Source organism: Protopterus annectens, chromosome 10.part0 (assembly GCF_019279795.1).
Source record: "Protopterus annectens isolate FY-2018-M chromosome 10.part0, PAN1.0, whole genome shotgun sequence".
Lineage (NCBI taxonomy): Eukaryota > Metazoa > Chordata > Ceratodontiformes > Protopteridae > Protopterus > Protopterus annectens.
Window position 1 is genome coordinate 1,441,923,418 of NC_056744.1, and position 27,361 is coordinate 1,441,950,778.

At 38.3% G+C, this 27,361-nt stretch overlaps 1 protein-coding gene across 1 annotated transcript in view; it reads left to right on the top strand.

Annotated features, from left to right (window-relative positions):
• The window catches only part of FNDC7 (fibronectin type III domain containing 7), a 131,868-nt gene extending 105,617 nt beyond the window's left edge, over positions 1-26,251 (top strand). The window contains exon 14 of the mRNA XM_044086065.1: positions 25,889-26,251. The gene's annotated coding sequence lies outside the window, so the exon portion shown is untranslated. The remainder of the gene's footprint in view (positions 1-25,888) is intronic.
• Positions 26,252-27,361: the final 1,110 nt, after the last annotated feature.

Sequence of the window (27,361 nt, forward strand, 5' to 3'; positions counted from 1 at the left end):
CTCCACTGGACCCTGAATAATAGCTTTACTAACAGTATCCGAGTAGGTGAGTAGAAAGCATCTAACAGCTAGGTGCAAGCCCTATTATCCATTTTTTGCTGACTATAAAGCTTAGTTTGCCCAGCCATTGTTTCGTTGCTGACAGTTGGCTGGTGGGGTGTAGGCCAGCTAGCAGATTCTTGGCAGCAACCTCAGCTAGGTGTATATGTCTTGTCACACCTTTACCCAGGTTGCTAAGCACTTTGCACCATTTGGTAGCATGTGATGTTCAACACTTAGAACTCCCAGAAAGTGATAGCCAAGGGAAGCCAGAGCAGCCTCCCTCCTCCCAGGGTGAGTGAGACAGCAGTCTCCACTCACTCTCATGCTCTCTGGATCATCTCCTCCAGCTCCAGTGTTTCTAACTGAGCACAGGTCCTATGGGATGCAGTCAGGATCATATGGGGTGCAGTCAGGATCATATGGGGTGCAGTCAGGACATCATCACTCTTCATCATGGCAATGCAGCTCAGGCTTTTATCTTCATGTTTCTGACATTGTAATACCCTCCAACCTTCTCTTCCCTTCTCATAAGATGTTCCTTTTTACTCTAAGATTACTCTTTCATCCCCAACCCCTTTCCTTCTTTAATGTTATCTTCCCCTTTTGTTTTTATCTTTTCTGCATCCCCTGCCATCTCAGGTTAGTCATCTTGATGTGCTTTCTGAGTTGTTTTTCTGTCACTGCTCTCCCCCAAAGCTGAAATGAAGTCCAATCCTGTTGTTGAAGTCTTTTTCCCTCTTCTTCCCTAATATCTCACACTATATCGCCCTGCTTTCTTCAGTCTATGCACCAATGTTCAGAAACATCCAGTTGCTGCTGGTTCTACTTACTGTTTTAAAGAAGGCCATTACATTTCTCAAATCATAGCATATAACTGTGCTGCTGGGCCCATCTAATTTCCTGTTCTGTGGTCCTCTCTGGTTGACCCTTCACACTCTGACTACTACCTGTGGGTCTGCAGTAAGTTTAGTTGTAGTATGAGCTGCCTTGGCTTGTGTTTGCCCCAGGACCCTTTTCACCTCTGCTAGGCTGCTTCTCACCTCCCTGTGCAGTCCTGTAGTGATTTGAGTCCTTCCCTTCTTAGATGGCCCCCTCACCTTCTCTCTAAGCTTCCTGCCCACCCCCCTGCATGGCTTATTTGTCTGACCCCTCCTAGTATAGAGCTAAGACTCTTATTTTACTTCATCTCTTAGCAGCTGCATGGTGTAGCAGTTCATTTTGTTTCCTTTTCCTCCCCATCTTCTTATATTTTCTGACAGTTCTTCTTCTTCTTCTTGCTAGACAGCATTCTCCTCCTCTGTTTCAGGTGTTATCCCCCCACCTTTCCCCTTCCTCCCTACTTTCTACAGACCAATCTCCTTTTCATCCCTCTTTTTTCTTACTAAGCTTTATTTCCTGGTTTCTTGCTCATTTTCTCCTTCCAGCTGCTTCCATTGCTCCTCTGCCCTCCTTGACCTTCCACCTTTTACCTCTATCTACATCTCTCCATTATGCAGTATAGGTTCATAGGTTCATAGGTAGGTACTAGGCTGTTGGCCCAAGGTCCTAAGGAAGCCTAGCCAACAAGGTTCCCTGGCTTACACCACCCAAGAAAGTTAATTTCCTGTGCCCCTGTCGAGCAGAGCCACAGAAGTGATCCCGGGGTGTATTTCCTATTTCCCATCCACTCATCAAGATTTTTCTTGAAGAGTGCTATTGAGGAACTTTGCTTGACATAGATGGGTAGCTTGTTCCAGAGTATAGGATGTCTCTGGGACAGGAATCTATCCCTCCAGCATGTCCTGCTTATTGTGGTGACAAGGTTTAGGTCCCTAGAGCATGTAGCTCAGAGGGATTGGGATTTCTTTAGGTGTAGCATGTCCAACAGCTCTGGGTTTAACATAGCTTTATATGTTAGGCAGAGATCTCCTCAGAGTAGGCGATATGGTACAGAGTAAAACTGGAGTTTTTTGAGACAGTCAGTGTAGGGCATCTGCTTGAGGCCAGTAATCCTCTTTGTGAGGTACTTGTGTGGCCTTTCAAGCTGCTGCAGATGTCTTGTGAGGTACATTCCAAAAGGGGTGTTGAACTCTATAATGGGTCTAATGAGTGCCGAGTAGAGGGGAACAATGACCTCTTTTTTCCTGGATGAGAACCCTTTTATGATGAGGTGTGCCATATAGAAAGATTTCCTGACTACTGTGGCAATATGATTATCAACAGAGAGTCTACTGCCCACCTGGGTCCCAAGGTCTCATCACACATTCAGCGTTAAGTGGACTGCCATTTATGTGGTAGTTCATGGGTACACAGTTTTTACCAAAGGGGGTGACAATGCACTTTTTGGCATTGAGCTTGAGGCCATGCCTCTGACACCAGGCATCTGTCTCAGTGAGGCCCTTCTGTAGGATGTCCACATCATTTGGGGACTCGACTGTGGCTCCTAGTTTGCAGTCATCTGTGAACTTCATTAGCCAGAGGCCTTCTGTGTTAGCCTGTACTTCAGAGAAGTATATACCAAACAGGAGAGGTCCCAGGACTGAAACCTGTGGTACTCCAGTCACTGGTTTGAAGTCAGATTTGGAGTCTGCAACTTTTACAGTGTGGGTTCTGTCAGTGAGCTAGTTGGCAACCCATCTTGTGACGTAGGGGTTTATGCCTAGTTTAGTGAGTTTAGCTATAATTCCAGAATGGGGAATGGTGTCGAAAGCCTTGGCAAGGTCAAGATAGGCTGTGTGAACTACCTTACCCTCGTCTACGGCTTTAGTGACTGCCTCAAAGAAGTTGATCAGGTTCAGAAGGCATGATCTGCCTTTCACAAACCTGAACTGGGTGGGGTCCAGAGTTTGGAGGTTACCAATGTCTTTGTTTATGAGTTCCATGATGATACATTCCATGGCCTTGCAGACCAGGCTCGTTAGGCTAATAGGGCAATAGTTCCCAGGATTAGTGATAGCTCCACCTTTGTGGAGTGGGATAACTGTTGCTGTGCGCCATTCAGTGGGCACAAAGCCTGATGTGAAACTGTGATTGAACATGGTGCTTAGGTGGGGAGCCAGTTTGTTCTGAAGTTCGTGTAAAACGCAACCATGGACGCTGTGTTTTTGGTTTTAGATAGTGCAGCTTTTACATGCATAGATGTGATTACAGGGACTCTGCATTCTTCCTGTATAGATATGGGCCCTTTAGGGGGTGAGGAGGTAAAGTTAGCACTGAACCTATCTGCCAGGATGTTGGCAATATCAGTTGGTTCTGTAATTTTCGTGCTGTTGTGCTGTAACACAGAGCAGATCTGGGTGTTACCATTGAGATTCCTGACATAGCTATAGAATGCTTTGTGGTTGCCCTTAGAATCAGCCGCTATTTTGTTTTCATAGCTAGCTTTGGAGGCTCTTATAAGGGATCTCAGCTTCTTACTGAGGCTGACCAGGGAGCTCCTCCACTCTTTGGATTTTACTCTCTTTTGCAACAGTTTCTTCCTTCTGTTGTAGAGTTTGTTTATTTATTTATTTATTTTTATTTATTTATTTCAGTTTGATTACCGGGGAAGTCCACTGGGCCAAGAAGTACCCATTTTCAGTGGAGGCCCAGGGAGAAAAGCTCCAAAAACAGTACAATCAAGGTTACATACAGTAATGGATGATAATACAATGTCACAAACAGTTAGGAATATGTTAGATACAGTAGTAGGCAATACAGTAAGGATTACATAAAATACAATCATAAAAGTACAATGTCCAAGATGTAGAGTCTGCAAAGTAAAAAGGAAAAACTTTTTTTTTTTTTTTTTTTGCTACATATGAACAGTATTTACATACTTACAGTCAACTGAAAGTCAGCTATAACCATATAGGGGGAACATAGAATGAAATTAAGAGAGTATATAGTAGATTGGTGCTTGAGAATAGAGGTCAAGGTGGAAAAGGTTTCTAGGATTTATACTGGGTGAAAGCAAGGACATTTCCATTTGGAGGATAAGTGTAAGAAAATATGGGTCTTGAAAGAGTCAGAGTTAGGCATGGTCCTAAGAGAAGGTGGGAGGGAGTTCCATTTTCTACCAAGAGAGAAGGAGAGTAGGAGCTGGCCAGCGGGATGCTTAGGTTTGTGAATGTTTATGGTGCTGTTCCTGCCACTGTCCCTGTTTGGATCCTCTTATTTTGTATCTGAGTACCATTGGCTCTTCTCTTACCTTGCTCCCTGCCTGTGTCCGACAACTTTCACGCTGAGTCACCTCCCCTTCATTGCTCCCACAAGCTGATCTAATTCACATTTCTCCTTAAACAGCTGCCACAACCTGCAGTATTCCCCATAACCACCTGCATCCCAGAATTCTCTAAGCTACACCACTCTACCACATGTTTTGCATTAAAAAAACTCTCTATTCTACAATTCTCTTAGGCAGAATGGATCAATGAACAGCACATTCAATGATACATGTTGTTTGATGCTTTGGTCTTCAACAGATAGGCCTGTATCCATATTATCAGTGCCCACAAGTGCTGTGTTTTTAGCTTTTGAAAGGGCTGAGATAACTTGTTACATAGTATCTAAAATGGTTGGTTGGGCTTGTGGAATCTGTGGAATACTTATAACTGTAGGTAGAGTAAAGTCTGAACAAAATTTGTTAGGTAGGATATTAAATAGTGTTCCTCATATGTAGCTCTGCTGCAGTTGGCTTAGTTATATGGGTTATTTATGTCTAAGTATATAACAGCCAGCCTGCTTCCCAAACTTCAGGGTGCCTTCCATGCACTCAAACCATTAGATAGCTCAAGATGACCTGACTAAACAGGCAGGCTTTGGTGGCAACCCCTTCAGAGATCTACTGCCACAGATGAGTGCTCCTTTTGAGGATCAACAGTCAGCTAACACTGTTCCTTTATTTTACAGATAGGTTCCCTTCTGGGAGAAAAAAAATGTAATTTTATATTTTGTGACAGAAATTGTACTGCTTCTGTAAAATAATTTTAAAGCTAGGAAAATGTGTTTTTAATGACTGTCATGTTACTTTTAAATACTTTTAAGTGGGAGTGCCATTTTGTTTTACTTTTGTGTAAAAAGTTGTAAAGCTAATTTAATGCTACTTTTTCTGAGTATTATTTTATTTTTTGGAGGCTGGAATTGGTCTTTTAATTGCTTTTTATTCCATTTTTAAAGGGAAAAATACTTTTTTACTACAGTGGATTTGAAGTAATATGGGCATCATCCCTCTTCATCATGGGAATCAGCCATCCTTTTTGGCTTAAACATGGAACAACCTACTGCTTCCAGTCACAAAAATAATGCAATTACTAAACAGCCTTTGCCACCATAGAAAGTTGCTAAAGTGCCTCTGCTGCAGATGGGTGACTGATGTGGCCATTTTTGGTTCCACAGATAAATCCTCTCTTTCCCTGGTTTCCTCTGGTGTAGTCCCTACAGTCACCATGGATCTGGGATTAGATACATCCTCTTCAGCTGTTGGAGTGTCCTCAGCAGTCAAGGGAGAAACATTCTTTTCAGTCTTTGGAAAACTGGCATGGAATACTACTCTGCCTAGTGAAATGCTCTACCTTTCACTAGGGAGTTTTTTTTCCTGGCAAAACTTTTTTATTAATTATATGAATAGCAAGACAATTAAAATATTATGCATAACAAGAAGGCATAAATGAACATATAACAATTCATCTAAAGTATCTTTGAGCATCAATAAATTTAAAAATATCAACTTTTGAAAGATTTAAATTTGTTTAATTTGATTGGGGTAAAGTAGGCATCATTATTAATCATTAATTGTGTGTATGCTAATTTTTAATAGCCAGGACTTTCTGAGATTCTGACAATTGGGAATTATAATTCAACCAAACATTAGATAAATTAATTAATTTATATGAGTTTGAGAGCATTTATCAGATGAACCAGACATACAAATTTGTTTTAATTATTGCTCTTAGTTGTGTAAGAATTGGTGAGTAATTCCAGTTTACTTTCAATAACAGTCAGATAAAGGTAAGTCAAGATATTTCAAAACATCTCCTACTTTTAGATTTTTAATTAAAGGATAGTTTGTTAAGTTCAAAAGTTTATTGTCCAATAATATATTTGGGTTTAGATGAATAAATCTCTAATCTTTTGTTTAAATACTGTAGATATATTTTAATAAATAAACTATCCAGAATTTAAATTAATAGAAATTACATAATTATACCATAATTTTATCCATAAAGAGTGATTTGGATAAGAAGTGTTATTGAATTTAGAGATAGTAAGAAGTTTATTGGATGAGACAATCAAATAATAGAGATAAAGATTAGGTAAACCCAAACCTCCCTTGTCCTTGAAAATGCCAATCTAGAATAGGAAATTCTAACAGATTTAGGGAACCATATGAATTTTGCCAAAGCTTTATTTACAGACTCAAAAAATTTTTGAAATTATCTGATCAGATGATGAGAATTGGTAAAGAAATTTAGGCAGAATATTCATTTTAATAATGGCCACCCTTGAAAGAAATGAAAGGTTTAGATGCTTCCATCTGTCCATATCAGACAATATAGAGTTCCATAATTTATTAATATTATTTTGAAAGGAAGATCTATTATTGTGTTCTAAATTGATTCCTAAATATTTTATATTATAAGTAAACTGAAAATGATCGTCTGGAAACAAAAAAGATTTGTGTGCTAAATGATTTAAGGGAAAATATGAGTTTTTGTAGAATTTAAAAGATAGTTGGAAACCAAAGAAAAATAATCAATAGAATTCATTATTTTTCTGTAATCAGATAATGGAGTTTGAAAGTAGATTACTAAATCATCCGCAAAAGCAGAGAAATGAATATTAGTATTAAGAATTCTAGGGATGTTATGAAAAGTATTTTGAGTAATAAACAATAGCAAAGGTTCTAAATAAATGTTGAAAAGAAAAGGGGACAATGGACTCCTGGCAAAACTTAATTTGCTTCTTTAGAAATTCCTCTCATAAAGAAGCAAAAAAAAAAAAAAACGTCAACATATTTCATTTCCTGTCTCAGTCACTTTGGAAAGCAGTGATTTAATAGGCTTAGATCAGGGTTTAGTTCATGCTCTTCAACCTTCCAGTTTACATGTTTCAGAAAAAAGAAAAAATCTTCCATTTTCTACAGAGGTTCATGATGTTAAACCACAAAATGATTGTGAAGGGACAGATTCTATTTTGTCTCCTCAGATTTTATATTCAGATTCTGAGGAGAATATGTCTTTGGTCAGTCCCTTTGCGGGATTCTCTTTCTCTGAATATATTTCCAGAATGAATCAGTTGTTTCAGTGGGAACATAATGATATTCCACAATCTCCAAAGAAGTATTATGATTTATTACAACTGCATTTTCTGGAGTCTTCCCCAATTACTCCTGTTCTTTCAACACTGGAGGATGTTTTTGTAGTCTGTAAATTGCCTGACAGCTAGCCTGTTGCCCCACAAGAAAGAATATTAATATCTCTTATGAGTTGTTATGCACACATTCCAGAGCGGATCCAGCAGCTATTGATTTAGTGAACCCAGCTACTGCTAAGCATTTGGTTAATACCAATACTTGTCCTTCTGACTGTGATGTGTAAGCTTTTGTTGGATTTCAGTAAAAAGTGTTTTCTTCTGCAATACTTCTTTTTAGAATTCTCAGCTGTCAATCTCATATGCTAAAGTTTATGCTTCCTTCTTTTGAGAATATGATGAATATTACAGCATTTCTTTCCTCTTCTGAAGAGAAATATATCTCATGTAATTCTTTTTGTGTGTATGTGTATGTTTCAAGGGGCTACTCACTATTTGAAATGTGCTTACGATTCTGTTGATGCCACTTCCAGGACTGCTCCCACTGGAGCTGTTATGAAGAGGTTTGCTTGGATACATTCTCAAAACCTTCTAGAAGATGTCAAAAATGAAATTTTAAACTCTTCCTTTGATAGAGGATTAGCTTTTGGACCATCTGCTGCAGAGGTCCTTAAAATGTGTGATAAGAGAGGTATGCTGATTTAAGGAATTCCTCAGATTTTTCAGCCTTCCTTCTTCAAGTATGTCAAGGAATTTAATGCTATCCCAATGAACATCTTTAAAAAGCAAAATAAACAAACTCAGCAAGCTGCTGGTCAGCAAAAGTTTAGAAGCAGCAGCAGAGAGGTTCCAAAAAGAAAGCAAGAACACCCCAAAACAAAGAACAATATAATAACCCTGTATAGCTATATGAAACATTTCTATCCCACCTTCTTTCCTGGCAAACCTTTAATCATTCCAGAAAGTCTGAACCTCTATTTCACTCACTTTGGTGGCAGATAGTTTGACAGATGGTTTCTGAAAGAAATCTATCCAGGTTGCAGATGACAGTAGTAGTCTCTCCTTTCTTTTTGTGGAATCACCCATATTCACAAGACAACGCTCCTCATGTCATTTAGCACCTGCTGTCTCAGGGAGTGATAGAAGTGGTCCATCTGCCTCAGTTAGGAGAAGGGTTTTATTCAAAAATGTTTCTGGTTCCAAAGAAAGAAGACTTTTGAAGATCAGTTCTGGATCTTTATTTTCTAAACCTGATTTGTGATAGTGCCCAAGTTCAAACTGCTATCCATTCACAACTCATTACCCCAGATTCCTCATTTGAGTTTCCTATAGATCCTAATCACAGACATTTTTCAAGGTTTCTATGCCTGGATCACTTTATCAGTTCTCTGCATTACCCTTTGCTCTATCCACTGCTCAAAGGGTATTCACAAAGTGTCTAATGCCAGTCTTAAGACTGCTGCAAATTGCAAGGTGTTCACATTTGTCCTTATTTAGATGACTTGCTTATCTTTGCAGAGGCTTTTATAAAGTGTCAGGAATTTCTGTTCTGGGTAAGGGGTTGCCTATACAGACTAGGTTCAAGGACAATTTACAAAAGGCTTGTCTGGCTACTTCTCACAGGACTGTTTTCTTAGGGTGTCTCCTGGTTATGTCAGTCCAAAGAGCTTTTCTTACACAGGAAAAGGTAGCTATATATCTAAATCTATTCCTGAGTTTTATCACTCAGACTACTGTCTTAACCAGTTAATTTCTTAGGATTATGGGTCACATGCTTCTATGATTCCTGTGATTCTTCTTGTAAGATGCCCCATGAGAAAAATCATTTGGTACTTGAAATCTGTTTGGTCCTAAAATCTACCCCCCACCCCCGATGTTCCAGATTCCACTTTTCGGGATTGTGAAAAGGATAATCTCTTTCATGGCAACACCAAATTTATCAGAATCCAGGTCTCCCATTCTCCTTCTCACCCCCAGCACAGTTAGTCACAAGAGATGCCACAGACTTTGCCTGGGGAACAATTTCATGTGAAAATGTTTTTGAAAGGGCTGTTGCATTTCAAGCCTCCTTGCAGCAGGTGCCTTCTCTGTGGGATGTTTGGTTTTCCATGATAAAATTAACTTTAGTAAACAAACCGACCAGTAACTAATAAACCACATAAAATGAGTAAAATAAAAGTAAAAACAGTGTTTAAAATGACAGAGAACATTTTATTAACAAAATAAAATACAAAGGTAAGCACTTTCATGGGGACTTGGTATATTTAGCACAATGTTGCATCTGTAAGAAATTTTATATAGGAAAGACCAACTGTACATTAATGGAAAGAATGAAGGAGCATGCCAGGGATAAAAAACAGTGTAATTTAATTAATTCTTTAGCTCAACATATAACAGAGACTTCAGTTGAGCATAAGTTTAAATTTCAAGTGGTTGACCTGAAAGTCGATGATGGTAGGATGGGGAGACATCACTAACAAAACGGAAGACGGAGTTGTTTTAGATTTTAAACCTACAAGCAGATAAGAAGGGTGGACTGAATGATAGGGTCTCTTTAAGACCTAGATTGAAGAGAAGAAGATCTTATGTAACAAGTAATGATGTGTGATCATGTGATCTGGTTCCTGAATCTGCATTGGTAGTCACATTAGGAATTTTAGTATAAATGATTGTTCAATGAATGCAGTAAGATATGGTCTGATGAAGTGGTTTTATCCACAAAAATGCTTATTTTATTTTGCTAATAAAAGGTTATCTGTCATTTTATCCAATGTTTTTACTTTTATTTTAAAATTAACTTTAGTTTTTTGGAACCAGCTCATTAGGCTGACTTGAGGTTCTGAATGTGGAAACATTTTACTGATTGCTCTGACCTCTACAAAAAAAGTGTATGACAGTGGGTCAGTCTTATCTCATTTTCCACAACACTAAGGTTTCCTTAAGAACTAATCCTCCTTTTATGCCTGCATTGGTATCTAAATTTAGTTTGAACCAAGCTATCCATCTACCTATCTTCTTTCTACAGCCTAAAATGAGGAAAAAGGATACTCCAGTCCTTGGATATCCACAGACAACTCAGGTGCTGTCTTGACAGAACAAAATCTTTCAGGAACTTTGATCATCTATTCATTTTTGTGAAGGTAACAAAAATAACAATCTGTCCTAAAACAGACAATTTCCAAGTGGTTGTGTCATGCTATTACTTCTGGTTATACCCACCAAAACAAGACAATTGCAGGTAGAGTCAATGCTAATTCTACAATAACCTTGGCTTCCTCTGTATCTTTTTGGAAACAGTTAGGTTCTAGAATTATTCTAAAAGCTTTATTAGAAAGGCTCACCCAGACTCTGCTACACTTTGCTGTGAAGGAAAGGTCAGTTTGCCTTTTATTTGCTGTATTTTGTATTAGTTTATTGCCTTTTTATATTTTGAATACTGTGATTTGTTTTCTTTACCTTGTATTTTAATTGTATTCTGCTTTTAACTGCATATTAAAACTTCAAATGAGGCCACAGCTCTGTCTTTTGTGAGTCAGGCAGAAATTAGAACTGTTCAATTAAGGACTCATACATAAGATAGAAGAGGTCACTTAAGGTTAATCATTTGTGAACTAAAGGGGTGGAGCTAGGAAGTAAATCTTCTATTTAAGGGGTAAAATAAAACATGTCAGAGCTTTATTAGAAAGGATCACCCAGACCCTGTTATACTTTGCTGTGAAGGAAAGGTTAGTTTGCTTTTTATTTGTTGTATTTTGTATTAGTTTATTGCCTTTTTATATTTTGAATACCATGATTTTTTTTACCTTGTGTTTTACTTATATTCTGCTTTTAACTGCATATTAAAACTTCAAAAGAGACCACAGCTCTGTCTCTTGTAAGTCAGGCAGAAATTAGAACTGATTAATTAAGGACTCATACATAAGATAGAAGAGGTCACTTAAGATTAATCATTTGTGAACTGAGGAGGTGGAGCTAGGAACTAAACCTTCTATTTAAGGGGTAAAATAAAACATTTCAGAGCTTTATTAGAAAGGCTCACCCAGACTCTGCTACACTTTGCTGTGAAGGAAAGGTCAGTTTGCTTTTTATTTGTTGTATTTTGTATTAGTTTATTGCCTTTTTATATTTTGAATACTGTGATTTGTTTTCTTTACCTTGTGTTTTACTTGTATTCTGCTTTTAACTGCATATTAAAACTTCAAAAGAGACCACAGCTCTGTCTCTTGTGAGTCAGGCAGAAATTAGAACTGATCAACTAAGGACTCATACATAAGATAGAAGAGGTCACTTATGGTTAATCATTTGTGAACTGAGGGGGTGGAGCTAGGATCTAAACCTTCTATTTAAGGGGTAACATAAAACATTGCAGAGCTTTATTAGAAAGGCTCACCCAGACTCTGCTACACTTTGCTGTGAAGGAAAGGTTAGTTTGCTTTTTATTTGTTGTATTTTGTATTAGTTTATTGCCTTTTTATATTTGAATACTGTGATTTGTTTTTTTTACCTTGTGTTTTACTTGTATTCTGCTTTTAACTGCATATTAAAAATTCAAAAGAGACCACAGCTCTGTCTCTTGTGAGTCAGGCAGAAATTAGAACTGATCAATTAAGGACTCATACATAAGATAGAAGATGTCACTTATGGTTAATCATTTGTGAACTGAGGGGGTGGAGCTAGGAACTAAACCTTCTATTTAAGGGGTAAAATAAAACATTTCAGAGCTTTATTAGAAAGGCTCACCCAGACTCTGCTACACTTTGCTGTGAAGGAAAAGTTAGTTTTGTTTTTATTTGTTGTATTTTGTATTAGTGTATTGCCTTTTTATATTTTGAATACTGTGATTTGTTTTCTTTACCTTGTGTTTTACTTGTATTCTGCTTTTAACTGCATATTAAAACTTCAAAAGATGCCACCGCTCTGTCTCTTGTGAGTCAGGCAGAAATTTTTCCCCACCATCCCACTCTGTCACTGTTGTGTTCTTAAATACCGCTGTCTTTCTAGTTGCCTGCCTCTTATGTTAATTTAACCATATATCTCATTTCCTCTCTGCTTTCACTGGCTTGTGTGAGTAATCACAAAATTATCATTTTGTGAAATCACTCCCCTTCAACTATTTTAATTTATTGGCCATCCTATTGTATTCCATAGTACCAGAATACAAAAGTGATCACCCCCTTTCAATCTATCTTGCTGTTTTAAAAATAGTGACTCTGCACTAAAACTTAACTTTTTAGACAGGTAAAACTTAAGTTACCTACTTTCACATTTAACTTCTCTAGTGCACACTGCAGAGTTTAGGATAAACCATTTTTTTCATCTTACCTTTAAGAATCCCTGTGACTAGCACTTGCTCTAATACCTGCTAGAAAGCACTAGGAAGCCTTAAACTAATACATGCACTCAACTCTTCTTATTAATAAGGATAAATTAATCAAAGGTACAAAACAGCCTATAATTGCAAAGTACCTTGCTAAGGTAAGGGAAAACAGCTCCTGTACTTTTCAAAAAAGCACCAAACCAGGCATGTCCAAGGGTTAGCTTCCAGAAATTTCTCCTGTCCACCTGGTGAATCTGGGCATACTGGGGCAATGCAGCAATTGCCTCATGTACACAGACAACCCTCTCCTCCTACCACCCAATACTACAACCTGTGAGAGATGCACTTAACATAGCCAAACTGGAAGCAAAGCTCTCTCCACCCAAGATTGTGCTAGACAGTCAAGAGGAGAAGGTTAACACCTGCACTACACCTCAAACAACACATAGCCCGTCTAAACTCACACCACCAACACGTACACATAGCAACACTAAATCCACATATGCAGAAGCCCTTAACTGTAACCTGTCCAAGCAACAAGGACCTCTGAAGTTGAAACGCAAAACAAACACCAATCACAACCAAAGTGTCACATAGCTCATAACACCAGTGTGCCACTCAGCAACAGCCCCCAAGGCAAGACAACGTACTTAACACTTTAGTCATAGGTGACTATAGTCAGGCACACTGATGTCCCACTCACCAGGTTGAACAAGGAGAAAATTACAGTCAGCTGCCTGTCGGGTGCCAGGATCCACCACATAACGCATGCACTCAAGTCACTCCATAACAAGTACAAATATGACTCTGTCATTGTCCATGTTGGAACGAATGACTTGAGATGTACCTCCCTGGACTATATGAAAAGAGAATGGAAGAGCTCTTGGATCATGTGGCCCAGGCAGGTATGACCCTAGCCCTGAGTAGCATCCTGCATGCACCCAGAATGATACCACAATATAAGGACAAAATGATTAACTTCAACAATTGGCTAAGTTTCTGGTGTCATTCAAAGGGGATCCAGTATCTGTCTGCATGGGATGACATGATCAACAGATCACGATGCTTTGCCAGAGATGGTCTGCACCTGTCACCCCTGGGATTCAGGTTACTGACTAAGGCTCTTGCCACCCCTATAGTACCTTTTTTAGGCAAAGTTCAAAGGACAAAACCACCACTGGACCAGGTACAAGCATGCAAAATCTGAAGGTAATGCTACTCAATGCTAGAAGTCTAAACCTCAAAATGCACTATCTCGAGGCACTCCTAAAAATGGAGAACATTGATATCTGTGCAGTAACTGAGACCTGGTTCAAGGGTCCAGAGAGCACCCCTGCAATACCAGGCTACAATTCTTACCACACTTTTCAGCCACTAAACCAGGATCGAAACACTAAAGGTGGAGGAGTGTCCATAATCACCAAGGATATTCTAGTTGCCCAACACAATGCATCTGAAATTCTCCAGGTGCAACTAACACTAGGTAAGACTGCAATCCAAACTGTAGCTTGCTGCAGATCCTCCACCATGCCCCAAGATTCTTACTACACCTTTCTAAACATACTGGAAAATATTAAGATACAACCAAACGCCCTAATACTGGGTGATTTCAACTACCCTGCCATTAACTGGGAAAACTACTCGTGTATCAACACCTTTGCCCAACAGTTCTTGGAATTCATAAATTCCAGTGCCCTGGATCAACTAATCCATAGTCCCACCAGGGGCTCCAGTATCCTAGACCTGGTCATTACCAACATGGGAAATCGATGCCCCACACCTATGGTCACCCCCTCGTTGGTCAGGTCAGACCATAAGATAATCACCCTTAACATCCACATCCCATTCCCACCCCCAGTAAGGAAACCTCCATAAAAAACATCTCCAAAGCCAACTTCATGCTATTCAAGTCAGAAGTTACAAACTTCATGACACCCATGCAGACAGGAACTGAAAGTTCGACTGCTGAGTCCTACACTAAGGCGCTGTATGAGCACATCCACTTATGCATTAATCGTACCATCCCAAATAGAACCAAGATGCTCTCCTCCAAAAAAAGGAAGCCAATCTGGTGGTCTCCCACCATAAACAAACTTTACAACAAAAGGAAGAAACTGTTGCAGAAAAGAGGAAAATCCCAGGATGCAAAAAACTCCCTTACTAGACTAAGTAAGAAGCTGAGATCCCTCATAAAATCCTCCAAAGCTAGTTACAAAAATAAAATTGCCAAAGATTCCAAAGCCAACCACAAGGCATTCTATAACTATGTCAAGAATCTAAATAGTGATGCTCAGATCTGCTTTGAGCTACAACAGAATGGCATTAAATATGCTGATCCCAAGGATGTTGCCAATATCATGGCAGATGGATTCAGTGCCAACTTCACTCCCCTCTCACCCCCTAAACAGCCCATCTCAATACCGGAAGATTGCCAAATTCCGGTAATAACAACCACACAAGTAAAATATGCACTCTCCAAAGCTAAGAATACAGCATCCATGGGACCAGATGACATCCTGGGCTGTGTACTACATGAACTACAAAATGAACTGGCACCTCACCTAAGTGTCATGTTTAATCATACCCTCACCTTAGGCTTCATGCCCACTGAGTGGCGCACAGCTACAGTTATCCCACTCCACAAGGGGGGGATCCACCTTGGATCCCGGGAACTACTGCCCCATCAGTCTGACAAGCCTGATCTGCAAGGCCATAGTACGTATTATTATGGAACTTATAAACAAAGACATTGGCAACCTTCAAACACTGGACCCCACCCAGTTTGGGTTCGTGAAGGGCCGATCTTGTCTCCTGAACCTGATTGACTTCTTTGAATCAGTCTCCAGAGCTGTGGATGAGGGTAAGGCAGTCCACACAGTCTATATGGACCTTGCCAAGGCCTTTGACACCATCCCTAACTCTGGAATCATAGATAAACTTACTAAGCTGGTCATTAATCCCTACGTCACTCGATGGGTTGCCAACTGGCTTACCAACAAAACACACTCTGTAAAAGTAGCTTACTCCAAATACAGCTCCAGACAAGTGACAAGTGGAGTACCTCAGGGTTCAGTCCTAGGACCACTCTTGTTTGGCATCTACTTCTCTGAACTACAGGCCAACACTAAGGGACTCTGGCTAACAGCAGATGACTGCAAACTGGGAGCCATTATTGAATCCCCAAATAATGTGGATACTGTACAAAAGGGCCTTACAAAAACAGATGCTTGGTGCCAGAGCCATGGCCTCAAGCTCAATGCCAAGAAATGTGTACTTATCCCCTTTGGGAAAAAACACGTACCCATGAATTACCACAAAGGTGGCAGTACACTAAACACTGAAAGTGTGATAAAAGACTTAGGGACACAGGTGGACAGTGGTCTCACCTTCAATAACCACATCACCACAACATTCAGGAAATCCTTCTGTGTGGCACACCTCATCACTAAGGGCTTTTCATCCAGAAAAAAAGGAGGTCATTGTCCCACTGTACTCATCCCTCATTAGACCCATTATAGAATACAATGCCCCGTTTGGTATGTACCTCTCAAGACATCTGCAACAACTGCAAAGGCCACAGAAATACCTCACTAAAAGAATCACAGGCCTAAAGCAGATGCCCTATGCTGACCGCCTTAAAAAACTCCAGCTATACTCTGTCGCATATCATCTACTCAGAGGTGATTTCTGCTTAACATACAAGGCCATGTTAAACGCAGAGCTGCTGGACATGCTACAGTGAAGGAAATCCCAATCCCTCAGAGGCCCCCGTACAAGGATCTAAACCTTGTCATCACAATAAACAAAACATGCTGGAGGGATAGGTTCTTCACCCAGAGACTCCCCAGACTCTGGAATAGACTGCCCATACATGTCAAGCAGAGCTCCTCTTTGGCCCTCTTCAAAAGGAACCTTGATGATTGGATGGCAGAAAGGAAATTCACCCCGGGGATCACGTCAGTTGCCCTGCTAGACAGGGGTCTAGGGAAGTAAATAGTGTGGGAAGAAATAGCCAGAGAATTGTTATGGCTAGGCTTGTATAGGCCCCAGGGCCGATAGCCTAGTACCAACCTATGAACCTAAGCAGTAACTTGGTCCTCTGTGCACACTTTTACTAAGCAGTTAAAACTAGATTCCTTCTCCAGGTTTTGGACAGGCTTTGCTAGCGTCATTCTCCCTTGAGTCCTAGACCCTAATCATTTCTTCTCGAAGTCAGTCTAAGTTATGGTAATCCACCAATGTAGTTAAGGCTACTGCAGCAGTGATCCATATGATGAACATAGTACAGCTGTGTAAGTAAACTTACCATAACAGTAGATGTTCAAATGATCTCTGCTGCAGTAGATGCTCCATCTCCAGCCACCTTATTTTTTATGTTTCTGTTCCAGAGGGTGGACCTTTGTTTATTTTCCTAACATTGTCCCTGTTGGTGCTTTAGCCTCCCCTCTCTCTCTCTCTCTCTCTCTCTCTCTCTCTGTTGCCATGAAAACTGTGAAGGACTGACACTTGATCCTGCCTTTTTAGTCAGCTCAGCTCAAACTGACTAATGGTTTGGTGTGTGTAAGGTACCCCGAAGCTTTGGAAGATAGCTGGCTGTTGTATACTTGGCAGATTCTAGCCTGTATAGCTAAGGCAAACTGCAGCAGAATCAATATGATGATCATGGTACAGCTGTGTATGTAGGACTTACACAACAGTATATGATTGAATAATCACTGTTGTAGTAGCCACTCTCTCCCTCCATTCCCCTTGTTTTTTTATCTCAGTGTGTGGACATTTAGGTTTTGCTGTTCCTAGCATAGTTTTTTTAGGGCTCAGCCTCCCTCTTTCTGCTGGAAGGAAAGCTCTGAAGGGCTTTGCACCCAAACTTGTCTTTTAGTTGGCACAGCTCAACATGCTTGACAGTTTGGTGCATGGAAGGTGCCCCTGAAGCTTTGAAAACTGGCTGACTGTTATTTCCTTGACAGGATATAACCCATATAGCTAAGGCTACTGCAGCAGTGATCATTCAAACATCTACTGTTAAGGTAAGTTTACTTACATAACTCTACTTTTCCTGTGGGTGAGAGTGAATAGTATTATTGTGTAATAGCTCCAAATATTGCTGTGTGTTATTATAACTCAAGAAAGATTTGTAGTTATTTTTGGTTTTAGTGACTATTTTAAGTATAGACCAGCTTTGAGCTTCCACATTTTTCACTAGTCTGTCTAAATTTGCTTTTAAGGTGTGGAGAGTGAGATGTCTTATAATCATTAAGTGATTTTCCCTTGCTCTATAATTTATTTATATAAGTATAACATCACAGGGGGTTGTTTTTAAAAATTCTCATTATATTTGATGCAGATATGGACCACTTTACCAATGCACATGCTATGGAATAGACTTCCCATACATGTCAAACAGAGCACCTCACTGGCCGTCTTCAAGAGAAATCTTGATGAGTGGATGGGAAATAAAAAATTCACCCCAGGGATCACTGTAGTGGCTCTACTCGACAGAGGCACTGGGAACTAAGGTCGGGTGGCACGATGCCAAGGTAATCTTATGGGCTAGGCTTATAAAGACTCCAGGGCCATTAGCCTCGAACACACCTATGAACCTATGAACAGCAGCTTTAGCAATGGGATCCATTAGAGAAGGATTACAAGAGAATTTATTTAAGTTGTCAAGTAACTGAAGAAGGTCTGAGTTTAAGAAATCCATAAACATAGAAGTATGTGCAAGGCACATGCTACTAGTTAAAAAAAATGTTAGCAATTTATTGCCTGATATAAAAATGGAGGATGATTCATGTGGAGGTATGCAAGAAATAGCCAAATTTCTTAGGCCAAGACTATTTTCAATGGGTCTACTTTAGATAACCAAAATACCATTTACCTGACTTTTAAATTGCCGAGATGAAAGCACCAAAAAAACACTTAAAGAAACACGTACATCACAGACAAAAAACTACAGGCAAGTAACCACTTGGCCACCATGGTGAACTTTGCCCCTTTCCTCCCTGTAGTACGATCTCAGAGTTGGTATATTTAGTTGGGGTGGTGGTGGGGTGAATCCCCCCACATTGGTGGGTCTCATGTGGTATTGTCATTGTTGTCATCATGTTTTGTTGTGGTGCGACCAAATGGTTACTTACCTGTAGCTTTTTGTTGGCGATGTACGTGTTTGTTTAAGTGGATTTTCGGTGCTTTTGCATCAGCGATTTATAAGTCAGGTAAGTGGTATTTCGGTTATCTAAAGTAGACCCTTTTCAACATATAAACATTGGTAAACTGGATAGTGTTCGGTTAGTTATACTTTATTTGTGTAGATTAAAAAAAAAGGAAAAAACAGCAACCCCCCCCCCCCAGAAAAGTAATTATCTCTTTTCTTAGACAACTGATGGGTTAACCTTAAAATAAAGGACAACAATGGCCACCTTTGATGGACTTGTCCCATGTATGTTCGGCCCACTGCCTTTTATGTGTTGTTTGCCAGGACAGACCTAGGATCCCCATAAATCTGAATGGGATAAAGTAGTTATATGAAAATGAATAAATGAGTGAGAAGGACAGCTATTCCTAGTAGAAAATATGTTCAGGATACAATTGGCTACAAACTTATATGTATTTGTAATAACAATGCCTTATAAGCTGTTGTATAAATGTTATTATTATTTAATGCAAATGACTTCCAAAACAGAAACAGACTGCATTTATGCTTGTCTTTATTTGCCCAGGTTATTGTTGAAAAGGGGTCAGTTACCTACTTGGTAAACAACCAAACTAAAGCAATGGAAATGGCGTTAAGTAGAGTTAATAACATTTATTAAAAAAGCTACCTGTAAATGAAAATTCAAACAGCCATTCTTATTTACAATGTTTCAAGAAAATCCAACAATCTTGCTATATTCATTACAGTTGTAACAAAAGACTAAAATGTTATAACTGTTTTATCTGAACAACCTGAAAAAGTAGATACAGCAGCAAAACAAAGTGTTATAATAAGAGGTATTACTTTATCCTAAGTAATGCAAGCAGGCATGTAGACAGGTAAACAAGCATTATTTTGTTCTGGATGGTGGAAGTAATATCTATGCCAATGTTAGCATCATAACATCTAATGAGTCACTCCTAATGTGGTAAGTTTTTACCCTTCTGTCAACATCTTTTATTATTGTCTATTTTTTCAATGATTTGACAGTGCTGCTCAAAATACATTATAGCGCATTACTGAAGTCAGTTACTGTTAAAAAACTTGGCTTGGTTATTTCAACCAATTTTATTTGGCATTCAGTTTTGTAGCGGTATGGTTATGATATCACTAATGTTCAACAATAGTTTTTTGTAAGTTTTCTATATAATATGGCTTCATGCTTCACCTCCGTTTCTAGTTGATTGTCTCTTTAATGTAAGTACAAACCAATGGGTGTCTGTGTGTGGGGTTAGGGAAAGGGAGCTACATATGTAGATGTGTAGCATGTATTGAGATATAAACTACATAGAAATAAAAGCATTAGTTGTTTTGTACATTATGTCTGTATCAGGAAAAGTAAGTTTTAAATTTACTTTGTGGGATGGTAAGTTTACTCATGCTGTGTTCACATTGTTAGTTCAATATAAAAATATCTCATGAGGCACTGTACAGTCAGCCTTCTGAAACCAAATCCTAAATTCAAAATGACTAAATAAAGTACTTCATCATATTACTAATGTGGAAATGGACCTGTATTTAACACTGAGAGCACATTACAGAACAATTTCATTAAAATGCAGCCTTTAGCAGACATCGTAGTGCACAAAAATGAAAATATGATGTAGAAGGAAGTATTAGTCCAGAAAACACTGACAGGCCTAAAAAGAGCCATAAAGATGTTAGAGTGGATTATTGAGAGTAAGGAAGAAATGATGTATTCTTACCATTGCGCAAGAACCTCAGAATTTCTAGATAGAAGATATTCAGAAAGATGAAGAGAGACAAGAGAAAAGAGGAAAGAGAACAGAGGAAAGAAAAGTGCTTACACAAGAAAAAACTGTCAAAAGCTTCAAATGCAAATTTGTGTTCATTAATACAACAGACCCAAGCAAAATTGGTTGCTGGCTCGCCCTCTTTGCCCAGGACAGTCCCTATTTGGGCAGTTGTGTCCTGTCGAAAAACATAAAAAATAGTGAATATCCAGAGATTTCAGAAAAATATTTCCTATATTTCCTATAATAGTCAAATAAACCAATTATTTTGTATCTGAATACCTTAATGTTATATGAAACAATACAAACAAACACAAATACTACAAGAATGCGCTTTTATTTTGGCAAAAATGTGAAATCTACTTCCTTGCACTAGTTGCAGTTATGGTTTGTCTTTCATGGTCTCATATTTCCATAAGAAATGGCCCACTTTGGATATCTGAAAAGGTGGCAACCCTACAAGCAAAACATTACATAGATGAAAAAATTTGGGCCACATGGAAAAATAAGCAACAGAAGAAGGTGAAAATGTAAAGAACAAAATCCAGAGATTTTTGAAAATTTTAAAAAAGAAATATGGACATGGGAAAGACAAAGAGATCTGATATGGTGCAATATTTGTGCAAAGGAGAAAGTCAAACTAATCTCTACAAAAAAGCAGCTCCAACATTTTTTAAAGAGAAATACAAGCAAATACACCAAGATTTGGAAAATGTACAAAACAAAAAATAAGAAAACAAAGGGGGAGGTAGAAAAGAAGATTAGTTATGGAGAAGTTAAAAAAATAGAAACTGAAGTCATGGATTACCTGTGATATGAAGGAGTTAGTGTAGAAAATCCAACTCAAGTAATATCACAGCATGATGGAACAATGAGCTCCCAAATTAAGGAGAAATAGGTGGAGCAGGAAGCATCTGATCACTTGCCACATGAAGATGTTCTGGAATCTTCAGTAGGAAACCAGTACAAAAGTTCATTTGGAGTTGTGCAGAAAGGGAAGGAGCAGGAAACGGTGGTAACTCTGACCTAGGCACTGCTGTGGAGTGATGGGCTAATGAGTTCTCATATGATGGAGCAACAGATGACACGGGATGCAGCTGAAGAAGATATGTAACAGACAAATGCTCTGGAACTTTCTGTAGAATTCCTGCAGGAAACAGAGAGCAATGAATGTGGCCTCAGTTTAGAAGAAAATGATCTAAGGGAAGAGTTGTTCATTTTGATAGAAATGGATAGACACATTAAAATCAATAAAATAAATGGATTGCAGAAAGTAAAGAAGACACAAAATATTTGAAGTCTGATAAAACAGATGTACACAATACTAATGTCTTTTGGCTTTTCCCGGTTAGGGGTTGCCACAGCGGAACTCCGGTCCGCTAATGATTGGCAGTGGATTTTTACGGTGCTGAGGTGCCAGCCCAACACCCATCCTTCAAAGAAGGCACACCCATTTACACATGCACCTACCTGCATGTCTTTATACTTCACTCGACCATGGGGAAGACATGCAGACTCCACACACAAGGCGCTCCAGCCAAGAATCGAACCGGAGAGCCTCTTGCTGTGAGGTGACAACACTAACCACTGCACAACCATGGCCCCATAAAACAGATAATCAAGCCTATTAATAGAAATTCATATGATGCAACAGAAATAAATAGGATATATTATTGTGCAGCTAAATTAATAGCAGATAAAAACGTATCTCAAAAATGCAGCGCAATAAGGGAAAGGAATGGAATAAACAAAATGCCATCATAGAAACATCAAACAGAGAAAACAATAAAGGTATTAAGACAAAAGTGTCACAGTTAGAAAGTATAAAAGAGGGAACAAATCAACAAAAATACTTAGAAACACATGATAAAAGCAACACACAATAGCAGAACAGACCAGGATCTATCACACACTATTGTAAATAATAAACTGCAGATATCAGCACAGGCAAAAAAAAACCAAAAAACTAGAAGATATGCAGATAAGCATAAAGGAAAAGTACAAAATAAGCAATTAATTGATAATCCAAAAAAAGTTTAAAAGAGAACTGGGAAACAAAGCAAAAGGAATGGAAATACAGCCAAAAAGGAATAAACAGACACATTTTTGAGAAATATTTATGAAGACTATGTGGAACATAACCAAGATGCTGAATGGATAGAAAAATTAAAAGAAATAGTAAAGAGTTCAAATGTAGAAGATATGAAGTGGAATGAAGTAAAGGCCAGAGAAAGTAAAACAAAACTAAGGAAATCTCCTAAATGGAAAACCCCAGGCCAAGATGCACTACCAGACTTTTGGCTAGAAGTATTAACATCTTTACATGAAGATTTAGCCCTGGGTAAGAACTACTTACATTCGTATCCTGAAGAGACACCATTCTGGTTAACAATTGGAAAACGTATATTCCTCCATAACAGCGAATCTACATGCCATTCTAAAAACTATAGACCAATACCTTGTCTCCAGATGATGTACAAACTATATATATATTGAAATTGATGCACAAAGAGTTTATAAACATTTAGTAAAAAACTCAAATATAGTGACAGAACAAAAGGGTAACAAAAAGAAATCATATGGAGTAAAGGATCATTTGATGTTAAAGCCATAATAGAGAATTGTAAAAAGGAGAAGAATCTAAGTGTGGCATGGATAGATTACAAAAAAGCCTTTGACAGTATCCCACATTCATGGATAAAGGAGTGCTTACAGATGTCTAAGATACACCCTATATTTATCAATTACATTTCAGTGACCATAAGACAGTAGCAAACCACTTTGCAGCTAAACTATGATAAAGGACAAATTATTATTCCATGGATAAAAATTCAAAGGGTGATATTCCAGGGTGAATGTTGTCAGCACTGCTCTTCTGTCTTGCCCTTAACCCATTAAGCTGTCTATTTAACAGATTAGGTTAAGGTTACAATTTGGCTCCCATAAAACAACTGAGTATGAAAACATCTCATCAGCTTTTTCTGGATGACTTAAAACTGTATAGTTCATCAGATGAGGAGATGAAAGCAGAACTGTTAAGTGATTAAAACTTTCTCAGATGATACTGAGATGGCATTTGGTTATCATAAATGTGCAAAAGCAACATTTAAATCAGAACGGCTGTAGCACCAAGAAAATATCTGTCTGGGACAGGAATTTGAAATAAAGGAATTTGAGCTGGAAGGAGTGGATAAATATTTTGGAACCAATGAAGGATTTACAATAAAACATGAGCAAACAAAAATCAGTAAGGAATATTTCAGAAGATGAAAACTAATATTGAAAACAGCCCTGACATCTAGAAATAAAGTGTAGGCTATAAACCAATCTGTTCTTCCTTTTCTAACTTACATTTTGAGGTAGCTGATTAGATCCAAAAGGTATTGGATTAGTTGGACAGCAAAACAAGAAAAATGCTTCTTGCCTATCAAATGATATATAAAAAAATCAGCGTATACCAAGATTATATATTCCTTATTCTGAAGGAGGTTTGGGCCTCCTTGAATTTAATTGTATTTATAGATCTGCAGTCATTGGGCTGCATACTTATCTGCTGACCTCACAAGATCTAAACATAGTGAAGCCTAAGATGACTTCTCTGCTTAGTTTAGCAGAAGTATATTGGTGTCAAGCAGGAATGGAAATCAAACAAGAAGAAGACAAAAATCAAGCAGCAACTGAATGTGCAAAAAAACAAAACAAACAAACAAAAAAACCCCCAAAAGAATGAATATAAGAAGGATCAGATGAGAAGGCAAGAAATGTGGAAAAGGCATAAATATTGCAACAAGTACAGAAAACTCCTGGAACAATCTCATGTTGATCAGGGTCTGATGCAGGGATGGTTAAGGAGAGGTTAATTTAAACCAAAATATGAAAGGTTAATATTGACAGCCCAAGATAGTTGTCTACATACACGTTGATTTACAAAGTCCATTGAAGATGTGGGAGAAACAGACAGATGCAGGTTCTGTAAAATAAGACTGGAAACAGTTGCATATTTTGTTGCAGGGTCTAATACTCTAATGGCGGAGAGCCTGTATACTGAAGGGCATAATAATGTGACAAGAGTGTTGCGTTGACGATACTACAAACATTACAATACTAAAGTAGCTGTGGAGCATTGGAAACAAGAGTTACAAAGCATTATAGAGAATTAAGTAGTTTATATCACATGGGATCACCCATTACCAACAGCTCAGGAAATGGATGCAAGAAAACCAGATATAATAGTCCATGGAAAGAAGACAAAAGTAGCATTGATCATTGAAACTGCTACCCCAGTAATTAGAATGTCTTATATACTGAGAGACACACTCATAAAATACCAGGATTTGCTGAAAGAGATGAGAGCAATGTGGAAGGATACCCAGACATTTCCAATAGTAGTAGGAGCAATGGATGTCATAAAAAAGAATCTACAGTCTTATTTAGATATGTTACCAATACATGTAGCTCCATATGAATTGCAGAAGGAGTCAATTCTTGGCACATTGTGGGTGCTGCAAGGAGCCCTTTTGGCTAACATCAAAGATTGAAACAATACTAATTTCATGAACTTTAATCATACCTTGACTTAGGAATGTGGTCCATTCCTGTCATAGTACGAGAACCCCCCCCCCAAAAAAAAAAAAGAAATTAAATGAGTAAAAATTATAGCTAAACTGCAACTGAGTAACACAAGGAAAATCCAGGGCTGCAGGCCTGGTCCAGGCCCAACTTTCAGCTCTAAAAGCAGATATTTTCAAAAGGTATCCTCCACAGGCTGTGCACCATAGATTATATCTGACTGGGATCTTCCACTGCACACTTCTCCATCTGTAATTAGATGCAGGTATTCCTTCATGTAATCCAAAACAGGAACTAACATACTAACATACTGAGTTTAGCCCTCCAGTGCAGACTACTCGCTTTTATATCATAGTAATCTGCAACTAGGACCTTGAGATCTAGTTAATTGTTGTGAGAATATTCCTACATTCCATACTGCAATTTACATTCTGACTACACAGTTAAAGACACATCTACATTTTCCATAACAATGTTATGGTACTTTGCACAGCAGAATGTGAATTCATCTCTAATGTAGCTAATGTGCAGTATGGCTAAGTATGGGGTAAGTAAAATATTAACTTTACTGTACATGATATATACAGGTATTACATAACTGAATAAATGAATGAAAATGACTACTGTTTCTATATAATTTCTTCTAATATTAAAGATGTTCACACAAATGATAGCATATAGTTCATGCTGAGCACTGCATTCAGAAGTTTTCTTTTTCCTCATTATTTCTGTATTATTTTGCAGATTTTGTACATCGACAGCAGGAATCCTGACCTAAGTGTTGCTGGTGTATGGAACATGTCGACATTTTGATCTTGCAAATGGCTTTAGAAAAATAATCTCTTGATTCCTACTCAGAAAAAGTCTAGAAAGTGATGACAAATGTGTATCATACAATTTTTTGCAGTCTTTTACAAGCAATTATATCAAGTGATTGTCTTCAATAAATTATAATGTTCCTTGAGGTTTTGTGCTGCATCACACGATTTTGCCATTTCCAAGTGCTTTCAAACATTCGAACATCAGATATTCAGGCAGGATTTCTTTTGCTGAATGAAGTATACATGTACAATATTAATGACAATAAATGGTACTATTTGCAATTATTTTATTTGCTTTTCTTTTTTTATCATTCTTTTTTTTGTTTTACAAAATATGTTTGATGCATTTTGGCTATATTTATAGATTTATTGAAACACAAAGCAAAATATTTATGCATGTATATATGAATTTATGAATTTATTTGATGACTTTGGGTGGGGTAGGTATGATGGCATATGATGAGAGCTATGATTATTAAACAAAGACAGACATGGTTGCTGAGTGTTATCTTATATACAGATGTCATATCAACTTAGTGGCCTAAATGATAAATGCTTAAATATGCAGGATTTCAGTACTTAGCATTAAAAATATACACTTGGTGTCCATTTGAGCATGACATGAGAGAATTCATTATAATCATAACTGTGTAACGATGATGTTCTGGTTATTGCTTTTAATTTTACACTTATTCTGAATGGCTATTTGACCTTCAGTCCATAGCAGCCTTCCACCTGTCTGCACCAGTTCATGCCTTCTCTCCCCCCAGCTGTTCCTTTCTTGATGAATGGGTATTATTTCATCAGAGAGAGAAAAAAGACAGACTGATGAAAGATGGACGCAGGAGAAGTTAACAACCCTCCTATAACAAGTGCAACATTTGTCCTGCATGTACTTATTGATTCTATAAGGCATAAACATGCATTGCATTATCGTATACACTAAGGTGCTGGTTGTATGCATAATTAGTTGAAGTTCACTTCAGCTGGTATGCCATCAGATTCCATTAGCAGCCACAGCTGTACTACCAACACCCATAGCCAGTTGCCAAGCAACAAGACCTGAACTTGAGCATCTTTATCAGGATCTCCCACCCAACCTATCTTGTAAAGACCCACTGCTCAACTTATCTTGTGAAGCTCATCTGTACTAGTCAAAGCTAGGACACATTTCCTTGCACAAACAGGCTGACATTACTGCCCCGCGTCTTAAGGAGAGAGGGCTTATTGGTGAAAAAGTTGGGTATGTAGCTATACTGTTGGAATTCTGAGTTTGGAAAGTGGCCTAGAATATTGGATGATTAGCTAAACTGCAGCCTCACGCATCTGGAAGATGGTTACTTGAGACTGAAGGTTAACATGGATTTGGAGTCTGGACTGGCGGATAGCACTACAG